This window comes from Bos indicus x Bos taurus, chromosome 23, assembly GCF_003369695.1.
Source record: "Bos indicus x Bos taurus breed Angus x Brahman F1 hybrid chromosome 23, Bos_hybrid_MaternalHap_v2.0, whole genome shotgun sequence".
Taxonomy (NCBI): domain Eukaryota; kingdom Metazoa; phylum Chordata; class Mammalia; order Artiodactyla; family Bovidae; genus Bos; species Bos indicus x Bos taurus.
The window spans coordinates 11,534,378-11,546,436 of record NC_040098.1 but is presented as its reverse complement, the minus strand read 5'-3'; the positions used below and the strand labels follow the sequence as shown (position 1 = coordinate 11,546,436).

Here is a 12,059-nt window from a genome sequence, read left to right as displayed (position 1 = left end):
CTGATTAGGTAAACCAAAGGAGGCTTCCTGGAGGAAGTGATGATTTAGCAGAAGCAGGAGATGTCTGGCAAAGTTTGTGAGAAGAAAGAAAGTTCCTGGAAGAGGGTACTGAATATATAAAGTTACTGTAGCAAGTTAGAAGAATTAAAGAAAAACAGGCCAGTGTGGTTGAAACACAAAGTGAGAAAGAGATTTGAAATTTTATGAATATGTAAAATGTTCATGTTATACTTGTATTTATTTGTATATCAAGTATTTCAGTTCAGTTCAGTTCAGTTCAGTCACTCAGTCGTGTCCGACTCTCTGTGACCCCATGAATCGCAACACACCAGGCCTCCCTATCCATTACCAACTCCCGGAGTTCACTCAGACTCACGTCCATCGAGTCAGTGATGCCATCCAACCATCTCATCCTCTGTCATCCCCTTCTCCTCCTGCCCCCAATCCCTCTCAGCATCAGGGTCTTTTCCAATGAGTCAACTCTTCGCATAAGGTGGCCAAAGTACTGGAATTTCAGCTGTAGCATCATTCCTTCCAAAGAAATCCCAGGGCTGATCTTCTTCACAATGGACTGGTTGGATCTCCTTGCAGTCCAAGGGACTCTCAAGAGTCTTCTCCAACACCACAGTTCAAAAGCATCAATTCTTCAGTGCTCAGCTTTCTTCACAGCCCAACTCTCACATCCATACATGACCACTGGAAAAACCATAGCCTTGACTAGATGGACCTTTGTTGGCAAAGTAATGTCTCTGCTTTTCAATATGCTATCTAGGTTGGTCATAGTATTTACCAAGCTACTAACTGCTTTCAGTGAAGCAAATCTAAATCTATCACTTTCAGTCAATAAACATTAATTGAATACTTATTATATTTCTCTCTGGAAGGCTTAGAGCTGCTACAGTGGTATGTTAGAAGTATGGAAAGTTCACCCAGGAGATTTTCCGCCCTCCACCGTGTGGAAGATTCCAGGTAACAGTTGGACTATTTATTTATTTGGCTGCAAGATCTTACTTCCCCAACCTGTGATCAAACAAACCCCTTGCCCCCTGCAGTTTGAAGTATGGAGTCCTAACCACTGGACTGCCAGGAAATTCCCTGGACATTTTATTTTCTGAGGAGGGTTCTTGTGCCTGGAAAAGAATAGTGATTGATTCTGGAGTTCTTTTTTTTTTTTTTTTTGGAGTTCTGATTAACGTTAAATTTGACAAAGTTTCCAATTCTTTTTATTTATTTATTTAATTTGCCTACACCAAGTCTTAGTTTGGGTATGTGGGGTCTTTAGTTGCATGTGGGATCTAGTTCCCTGAGCAGGGAATGAACCCTAGATGGCTCCACTGGGAACTCAAAGTCTTAGCCACTGGACCACCAGAGAAGTCCCCAAAGTTTCAAATTCTTAAATCTGTTTCTTTCCGTATAGTTAAGCTAAACTTTGAATCATTGTTATTTTATTTTCTAAGAAACTAATTTTAAAAATAAGATCAATAATTCCCACCATCCTTAGATAAATCTTTAATAGACTCAAGGGACTTCCCTGTGATCCAGTGGTTAGGACCCACACTTCCAATGCCTGGGGACGAGGATCTGATTCCTGGTTGGGTAACTAACATCCTACATGCTGCATGGAGGGGCCAAAAAAAATCAGAAGTTAAACAGAATTTTCCTAAACAGTTAACATTATCTATGCACTTGACTGATTTAATTCCTTTAAATGTATCAAGTAACACTTGTATATTTAGTACATTTAATCCTCTGAACTATTTCAAAGGTCTCTCATAGCAGACTTAAAATTCTAACAAGCAAAATATCCCCTATTCATGGATTAAATGACTTAATAGTGTTAAAATGGCAATAATACCCAAAGCAAGCTACAGATTCAGTGCAATCCCTACCAAAATTCCTGAAGGGGAGGGTGGTCTTGTGAGACTGAGCTTTGTATCTGTGAAATCTCATTCCGTCTCCTGATAAACAGTTGATGTGGGATCTGAACACTGACTAAATGTTTGATGACATTAAAGAAAGATGATTAAATGATTTTTTAAGTCCTTACCTTTTTAGAGATAAATGCTGAGAGGCTCACATATGAAATGATATGTTCTGGGTTTGCTTCAAAGTAACATGGGGGCACTTCCCCGGTGGTCCAGTGGCTAAGACTCTGCACTCCCACGGCAGGGGTCCCAGGTTCAATCCTTGGTTGGGAAACCGGACTCCAGAGTTTGCAGACCTCAACTAATGTCGCAGCTGAAGATTCCATATGCCACAACTAAGACCCAGCACAATCAAACAAATAAATAAAAATAAACTTAAAAAAAAAAACCCACATGGGCTCCTCTGCAGTTCACTTCAGTTCCCTACCACCCTCCCATCTTCAACGTGCCTGGCCTGACCCGCTGTGGGCTAACTAACGTGGGCTCCTCAGGGCACTCTCTCAGCAAAGCAAAGCCCCGTCTGGAAGAGGAAGAATGCCAGCTGTGGAACAAAGCGCACAGGCCGTACGACCTCAGCGGGCACTGGGGGGATGTGGCAATTCTACACAGAGGATTCACCAGGGCTCAGAGAGGGCCCTGTTCCAATATCAGTTATGAGGCTTCCGTTCATCGTTTCTATATTTATGTTGCACATTTGGGGCAAGTACACTTGTTCATGGATTCCGCTACATCCATCTGTCTGTCATCTGAAGAAGAAAGGAAAAAATCCCAACATATCTTGGACCAAAAGCATAGTGATTTTCTGTTCATGAGGAAGAAATTTTCTGTAAGCTTATTGTTTTACAGGGAACTTAACAAGAATTAAAGAATCAATTTTTTTTATGGCTAATAAACTTTTTAATTCATTAACACACACACACACACACACACACACGGGGATGGGGGCTGTCAATTGAGTCTCCAGTCCTCAGCTGATAAAACAAGACTGAGCTCAGAATTGTTGAAGCCGGGTAATGAGTACACGGAATTTGTTATGCTCTATCTACTTTTGTTATGTGTTTGACATTTTCCCATAATTAAGAAGTCAGAAAGAAAAAAAGGAAAAGCAAAGGAGAAAGGCCACAAGAGGAGATCGAGAAAGAGACTAAGCTTGCTGGTGATGATATCATAATAGTGTAGCATTTTACAGAACATTTATGGAACATTTACATTCAGTATCCAGAAGAGACCTGATAGATCCTTGATTTTTCCTAAACCTCTTCCCAGCCAGAAGATCCCTTCCTGTCTTGAGACGGAAGCCAGCCTGACACATGGAAGGTGACAAATGTTCATCAAACATGAGTATGAAGGGACTTTCTGGTGGTTAAGTTTGTTGAGTCCACCTTCCAATGCAGGGGACGCGAATTTGATCCCTGGTTGGGAAACTAACATCCCACATGCCCTGGAGCAACTAAGCCTGAGTGCTGCAACTAGAGAAGCCCGCAAGACCCAGCACAGCCAAAAAGGGGGGGAAAAAAGAGAGTGAAGCTCTCATTACCAGCCCTCCCCACACTTCCCAGAGACTCTGCTGCCATCTTTCCAGCCTTGATCTTAGAGCAAAGAGCAGTTGTGGTCCTCGTCTCTTTTCACCCTTCTCTTCTAGCATATCTTTTATTTTAATTATTTTTATTTTTGTTGAAGTATAGTTGATGTACATTCCCTAGTATGTCTTGATTGCTTGCCACATATTTCAGAATTTAAATTATACCCAGATAAAGCTTTATTTTATTTATTTATCCACAATAAACTGTGGAAAATTCTGAAAGAGATGGGAATACCAGACCACTTGACCTGCCTCTTGAGAAACCTGTATGCAGGTCAGGAAGCAACAGTTAGAACTGGACACAGAACAACAGACTGATTCCAAATAGGAAAAGGAGTATATTGTCACCCTGCTTATTTAACTTTTATGCAGAGTACATCATGAGAAACGCTGGGCTTGAAGAAGCACAAGCTGGAATCAAGATTGCCAGGAGAAATATCAATAACCTCAGATATGCAGATAACACCACCCTTATGGCAGAAGAGGAACTAAAAAGCCTTTTGATGAAAGTGAAAGAGGAGAGTGAAAAAGTTGGCTTAAAGCTCAACATTCAGAAAACGAAGATCATGGCATCTGGTCCCATCACTTCATGGCAAGTAGATGGGGAAACAGTGGAAACAGTGTCAGACTTTATTTTTGGGGGCTCCAAAATCACTGCAGATTGTGATTGCAGCCATGAAATTAAAAGACGCTTCCTCCTTGGAAGGAAAGTTATGACCAACCTAGATAGCATATTCAAAATCAGAAACATTACTTTGCCAACAAAGGTCCATCTAGTCAAGGCTATGGTTTTTCCTGTGGTCATGTATGGATGTGAGAGTTGGACTGTGAAGAAAGTGAACGCCAAAGAATTGATGCTTTTGAACTGTGGTGTTGGAGAAGACTCTTGAGAGTCCCTTGGAGTACAAGGAGATCCAACCAGTCCATTCTGAAGGAGATCAGCCCTGGGTGTTCTTTGGAAGGAATGATGCTAAAGCTGAAACTCCAGTCCTTTGGCCACCTGATGCAAAGAGTTGACTCATTGGAAAAGACTCTGATGCTGGGAGGGATTGGGGGCAGGAGGAGAGGGGGACGACAGAGGATGAGATGGCTGGATGGCATCACTGACTCGATGGACGTGAGTCTGAGTGAACTCCGGGAGTTGGTGATGGACAGGGAGGACTGGCGCGCTGCGATTCATGCGGTCGCAAAGAGTCGGACACGACTGAGCGACTGAACTGAACTGAAAGCTTTATTCTACAGGCAAAATTCTGTAGCTTGCTTCATGAGTTTCATTGTTTTTGTTTTCAAGTTTAAGGGGCAGGGCCAGCGAATCAGGTTATAACCTGTTCTTTTATAAACTATTAATAAAACCTGTTCATTTCAGTTTGTAATTTGTAACTATTCAGGTTATACTTCCTCCCATTCACCATGTTGTATCCTCCTTATGTTTAGTCCTCTTAAAGTGTGTTACAGAATCAAACAGATTGGGAAACATTGAATCAATAAATAGAAATTTTCTGTGTAAGGAAACCGAGAAGGCTGATGGCCACTTAGTGGATTTTAAGAGGATTCAGAGCTATTCTTAACACCGCCCCCCCAAAAGGACCCCCACATAAACCCACACAGGTTATAGAACAATGCAGGGAGGATTTATTTTTCAAATATATGAGTATTATATATATATGTATGTATGTATATGTATGTCCATACACACACACACATATATATAGACACAGAGAAAAAAGCAGAAAAGTTTACATACAGAATAATAGCATTTAACCTATCATATAGCATAGGGAACTCTGCTCAATGGTATGTGGCAGGCTGGATGGGAGGGGAGTTTGGGGGAAGATGTATACATGTATATGTATAACTGAGTCCCTTTGCTATCTTCCTGAAACTGTCACAACATTGTTAATAAGCTATACTCCAATATAAAATAAAAAGCTAAAAAAAGAGAAAGAAAAAAGAATAATTAGCATTTACTTCTAGGTAAGATGAAGATTTCTCTTTTTTTGGCCATTTCTTATAATTACATCTAATGAAAATTCTTTTTACTGAAATAAAGAGCTGAAATAATGAGGGTTTAAAACTTTCTTTTTAAATTGATCCATGATTATTTTCCTTTTCACACTGCCCATGGGGTTCTAGAGGCAAGAATACTGGAGTGGTTTGCCATTCCCTCCCCCAGTGGACCACATGTTGTCAGAATTCATCACTATGACATGTCCATCTCGGTGGCCCTGCATGGCATGGCTTATAGCTTCAATGAGTTACTCAAGCCCTTTGCTATGACAAGGCTATGATCTATGTGCTGGAGAACTCTTGAGAGTCCCTTGGACTGCAAGGAGATCAAACCAGTCAATCCTAAAGGAAATCAACCCTGAATATTCATTGGAAGGACTGATGCTAAAGCTGAAGCTCTAATACTTTGGTCATCAAATGCGAAGAGTCAACTCATTGGAAAAACCCCTGATGCTGGGAAAGATTGATGGCAAAAGGAGAAGCGGGCAGCAGAGAATGAGCTGGTTAGAAAGCATCACCAACTCAATGGATGTGATTTTGAGCAAACTCTGAGAAAAGGACAGGGGAGCCTGGCATGCTGCAGTCCATGGGCTCGCAAAGGGTCAGACATGACATAGTGGCTGAACAATAGCAAATTATTTTCTGATAACCATCAGTTGATCATCTGAATTCCCCTAGTCTGGGGATGTGTCACGTGACAACTGAAGTTAGCTGAGAGCATTTGTGTTATTCTATTTCCCCGATACCACACCCGCCTGCAATATCTTTCTCTATATGCAGTAACTGCTCCCATAGCACACACAGTAATTATCACCCTGTGGTTTTCTCTGGAATTTACTTGATTTACAAAATGTAACTGTAGCACTTAAATGGAAACTGGGATACAGAGAGGTTAAGTAAGTTGCCCAAGGTCACACAGCTTGTAAAGAACAGAGGTGGGATTCAAACCCCAGATCTGACTCTGAAGCCTAGTGATAACTTGAGGAGTGAAAAGCAGCCAAGCTCATGAATTGTGACCATTTGGAAAAACTGCCTTGATGTCTCTGGGTGTGTGTTTGTTTCTTCAGTCCCCCACGTTCCTCCGGGAACCCCAGGGAACAACACGTCACGTGAACAGTGGTCTTCCTGGCTGCACCCAGCCCCCAGAGTCAGCTCTGTTCCTGAACTCCGGTTCAGATTTCAGCTCCACCCTCTCCCCGCCTCGCTGGTGCCTCAGTGTATTACCTTATTTGGCTCTCAGGCCCACAGAGAAGTCTGGAAAAGGATCCAGGCCAGAATAGGATTGCTTGTACAGTGAGGGGGTGAGAAGTCTTTAGTGACCTTGGCTCGCGCTCTGAAAGTCACAAATTTAGGGAAGTAAGTTTAGTCTCAAAAACAGCTACAAGAAGCAACTGAAGAGGGCAGAGTGGAGGTGCCGATGTCACAATTTTTCACGTGTGCTTATGTCTGTCTTTGTCTTTATTGTGCTCTCTTATGGCTGTCTTTCTTTCTTTCCTCTTTCCTGAGTTTCCAGAGTTTGTACCCCAATGCAAGGAAACTCAAGCCCAGAAAGTATAAAAAGTTTTAGGTAGCTGGTGCCATAGATATCATAGTTTAGCATATGCTTATATGGCTTATGAACAACGTTTAAAACCCAGTTCAGAGAGTCTCTCTTTCTCGTCTAATTTTTGAAACTCTCTCAGGTAGATATTCTATCTTCATTTTATGCTTAAAAAAAAATTTTTTTTTATTTATTTGGTTGTGCTGGAGCTTAGGATCTCTAGTTGGAGCATGCAAACTTTTAGTCTGGTCTAGTTCCCTGACCAGGGATTGAACCCGGGCTCCATGCATTGGGAGCATGGAGTCTTAGCCACTGAACCACCAGAGAAGTCCCTCCATTGGACTTTTTATGTTTTGTTGCTGTTGTTTGGTTGGTTTTGGTTTTTTTGTTTGTTTTTGGCCGTGGTGCTCGGCTTGCAGGATCTTAGTTCCCTGACCAGGGATTGAACTCAGGCCACGGCAGTGAAAGCTCAGAGTCCTAATCACTGGATTCCCAGGGAATTCCCAGTATTATCTCCATTTTATTGATAAGAAAACTGAGTCACAAGAGTCTAAGTCACTTGTCCAGAGCATTTGTGTAATTCTATTTCCCCGACACCACACCCGCCTGCAATATCTTTCTCTATATGTAGTAACTGCTCCTATAGCACACACAGTAATTATCACCCTGTGGTTTTCTCTGGAATTTACTTGATTTACAAAATGTCTAAGTCATTTTGTAATGACTTAGTTCAGAATGTAATGACGGAGTTCAGAATGACCAAAGCCAGGCTTGTGCCTACAGTCAGGATAGTAACCGTAGGCCCATGCTACTACTGAGACATCCCAGGCTTCTGGGGCCTTTGCCTTACTTGACCTGTTATTACATTTCAGCCTGTTGAGCCCTTACCCCTGCCTTTCTGTCTTCTCCCTTCCAGATTTGCAAGTTCCCCACTTTCTGGCTCAGTGCCCAGCAGAGTGCTTCTTCCTCCACTGCTCACTAATTCAAGGAGCCCTTAGGATTCCCTCCTGGTCTCTTCCTGACTCATGTATGTCTCTGTCCATGAGGAACCCTCCTGACTTTCAGGAATTAGGCTCATTGCTTTATCTTTGGTGGAGTGATTATTCTTCTATGCCCGAACCATACATCCAATACACATGCTTCTTTCTCAAGTCTCCCTTGTACTTCAGACCTCCAGTTCACTATCTTTCCATCCTGTACCCCACATCTGACTCTCACTGCTTCCCAGACACCCTTGACTGACCAGGAGTCTCACAGCTTTCATATTGGCCCTGCCTACCTCCTAGTCATCTTGTCTTTCCTTTCCAGAAACAAGCTGTGTACCTCTGTGTTCAGCCTCCTTTGTCTGGTATGTCCTAGCTTCGGTTTTTCAAACTTTTGATCCCAAGCCTAAGAAATACATGTGACATCATAACCCAGTATCCATGCATACATGACCCCAAGGGTAGGCAGAATCTAGGCTGTCTCAACAGTGGCTGACAACACCACGTTCATGTTCAAATTAGAATATAAGTGCCAGGTCACACCAGTGAGCACTCCAATCCAGTTTGTGTCCACACCCAGGCGGGCTGTTAAACACACTTAACCATAGTTCAGCCTGAACCCTAGATGATGAAGACAATCGTGGGAGGGTGAAAAGGGGAGACTGGGTGCTGTGATGGGAAGAAGACAGGGGTGTGGTGGGAGCGTCTCAGAGCAGCAGGTATTTACCAAAGGACACTGATGTTTTTGAATATTTTAGCAACTGCTACCGCTACCTTGGAAGGAAAGTTACAACCAACCTAGACAGCATATTGAAAAGCAGAGACATTACTTTGCCAACAAAGGTCCGTCTAGTCAAGGCTATGGTTTTTCCAGTGGTCATGTATGGATGTGAGAGTTGGACTGGGAAGAAAGCTGAGCGCCGAAGAATTGATGCTTTTGAACTGTGGTGTTGGAGAAGACTCTTGAGAGTCCCTTGGACTGCAAGGAGATCCAACCAGTCCATCCTAAAGGAGATTAGTCCTGGGTGTTCATTGGAATGACTGATGCTAAAGCTGAAACTCCAATACTTTGGCTACCTCACGCGGAGAGTTGACTCATTGGAAAAGACTCTGATGCTGGGAGGGATTGGGGGCAGGAGGAGAAGGGGATGACAGAGGATGAGATGGCTGGATGGCATCACTGACTCGATGGACGTGAGTTTGAGTGAACTCCGGGAGTTGGTGATGGACAGGGAGGCCTGGCGTGCTGCAATTCATGGGGTCGCAAAGAGTCGGACACAACTGAGCGACTGAACTGAACTGAACTGAACCTCTGTTTCAGAGCCTTCCAGCCGAACGTCACTCCATCCACTGCTTAGTTTCAGTGTCCCTTACTGACTCCACCATCCAAACCTGCTCTTCTGCCACTTGGGGAAAAAAAAAAAAAAGCCTCATCCTTGCTTGGAAAAGAGCCCAGGAGGTCAGCCCTAATTAATTCTCATTTCTGAAAGAAAAGCAGTCTGCTCAAACAGAAGTCGGTGAAGGGTGTTTCATGGCAAAAGAAAGTGTTCCAGGCCTGTTGGGCCCAGTGTTTAGCTTCTGCCTCGCATCAGCAGGTACTGAGCAGGGCAACACACCAGTGAGACCCTATTGGTAATGACCCTGTTGCAGGGGAGGGAGTTAATGGTGGGGAGATGGGATGTTTCTCAATAACTCTGAGCACGGAACTAGGAAGCAGGCAGCCTTTCAGGCAGACTGTGACAAATCCTCAAAGAACCTTGGCAACCAACCAAGACTTTTATTTTAGAAGCAAACTCTTATCAGGGTTCTTGATTGTTGACTGAGATTGAGACCTTAAGCAATTTCCTTAAACTCTTTTGAATCTCATAGTCATATGTTTCATATTGCGAAATGGGAAAATAAGAATGACCTACTTGATCAAAAAGGTATGGAAGGAAAAAAAAAAAGGCATGGAAGGATGAAAATAACTCTTTGTTTTGAAAACTGGCAATTACAGGGAAGGAGTTAAACATTTAATCTCTTTCTAATGGGAACTATATTTAGGATAGCTACATAATCTTAGTTTATGAAAGTTCTGTTTTACTGAAGAATGCCAGCTAATTAAAGTAGAAATAATAAATCAACATTTTTGTAAGCTCTAATGCATTTAATTCAAGCAAGTATTGTCAACTACTGTTAAAAATCATTAGGTAGGGAGTTACGTGGCTGCGCAGTGGTTAGGGCTCCACCCTTTCACTATCGAGGGCCCGAGTTCAATCCCTGGTTGAGGAACTAAGATCCTATAAGCCACACAACCGAAAAAAAAATTATTAGGTAACCCCTGCCCCTTTGAATGGCTAAAATTAAAAAGCCTATCCATACTATATGTTGGTAAGAATATGAAAGAAGAATTCTACAGACAGGAAGCAGGCTGATAAAATGATTCAGCTGCAAACAGTTGCATCTTCATGAAAAAGGAAGGATGACTCAGAAAATAGAGCTTCAAATCCAGAGAAAAGAACTGAGAGCCATAAGGAATTATTCCCAGGCCTTAAAACCCAATGGAAGGACACCTCCCATGGTCCAGTGGCTAAGACTTCTCGATCCCAATGGGGAGAGGCCCTGGTTCTATCCCTTGTAGAGAAGCTAGATCCCAGATGGCGCAACTAAGAATTCAGGTGCCTCAATGCAACTGAAGATCCTGCGTGTTGCAACTTGCAATGCAGCCCAATAAATAAATACATAAACAAAGTAACAAAGTGAAACAAAGCAAAAAAAACACAAAAACTCAATGGAGTTTACAAGACTGGAGTTCAAAATTTCTTGGGAGATTTCTTTCCTTTTTCCTATTTTTTTTTCTTTTTTGTTGCTTCACAGGGCTTGTGGGATCTTAGTTCCCCGACCAGGGGTTGCACCTGGGCCCTCGGCAGTGGAAGTGCAGAGTCTCAATCACTGGACTGCCAGGAAAGTCTCCCACCATTGTCTCTTGGGAGCCGGAGACTTACTTTCTAGTTTCATGGGCCCACAGATAGGGAAGAATTCTGTCCCAGGCTGAGTTACATCCAGAGTCTCCCCTATATCTAACTTAGATGATTTTAATGAGATTTAGGACTTTGAATGGAGAAGGCAATGGCACCCCACTCCAGTACTCTTGCCTAAAAAATCCCATGGACAGAGGAGCCTGGTGGGCTGCAATCCATGGAGTCGCTAAGAGTCAGACACGACTTCACTTTCACTTTTCACTTTTATGCATTGGAGAAGGAAATGGCAACCCACTCCAGTGTTCTTGCTTGGAGAATCCCAGGGATGGGGGAGCCTGGTGGGCTGCCGTCTATGGGGTCACACAGATATATAACACACCATATAACAACATCCAGCTGAAGACTAGCAGGGGGGTACTCGTTCTGCCCCTTTCTGATGCCTATGTCAGAAGCTTTCTTTGTCTCCTCTATACTTTAATAAAACTTTATTACACACACACAAAAATACCACACCAGTTCAGTTTTAATCTCACACCTGGGGTGAGGTGGATGTGATGGTGTAGTGGGAGAATCTGTCATTCCCCTAAGACTGGTTGATTCAGTGATGAATCTAAACTTTCTGATGAAATAATATGAACACACAACACTACTTAAGCTGCTGTCTAGCCAGAATGGTTAAAGTGAGTCTCTTACACCTTTAACTATAACTTTTCAAAGTTTATCTATTTATTGACTTTTGGCTGCACTGGGTCTTCGTTGCTGCTCACAGGCTTTTTCTAGTCACCGTGTGCAGGTCTCTCCCTGCAGTGGCCTCTCTTGTTGAGGAGCACAGGTCCTAGAGCACCGGGGATATTAGTGCTGCGCAGGCTTAGTTACGCCACGGCTTGTGGGACTTTCTCAGACCAGGTATGGAACCCTACGTGTCCCCTGCATTGGCAGGTGGATTCTTAACCACTGGCTCACCAGGGAAGTCCCTAAATATAGCTTTTAATTTACAGTAAATGCAAGGCGCAAGATAAACACTGCCACAAGGAAGTAAACAGACAAATCAGCAAACGGAAC

The 12,059-nt window shown here is 42.9% G+C and overlaps 1 non-coding gene and 1 pseudogene across 1 annotated transcript; both read left to right on the top strand.

Moving 5' to 3' along the window:
* The first annotated feature begins 1,563 nt into the window (after positions 1-1,563).
* Positions 1,564-2,737, top strand: LOC113882299 (annotated as a pseudogene).
* On the top strand, positions 2,127-2,199 carry TRNAG-CCC. The gene has a single exon. It is a non-coding gene; the product is annotated as a tRNA-Gly (tRNA).
* Positions 2,738-12,059: the final 9,322 nt, after the last annotated feature.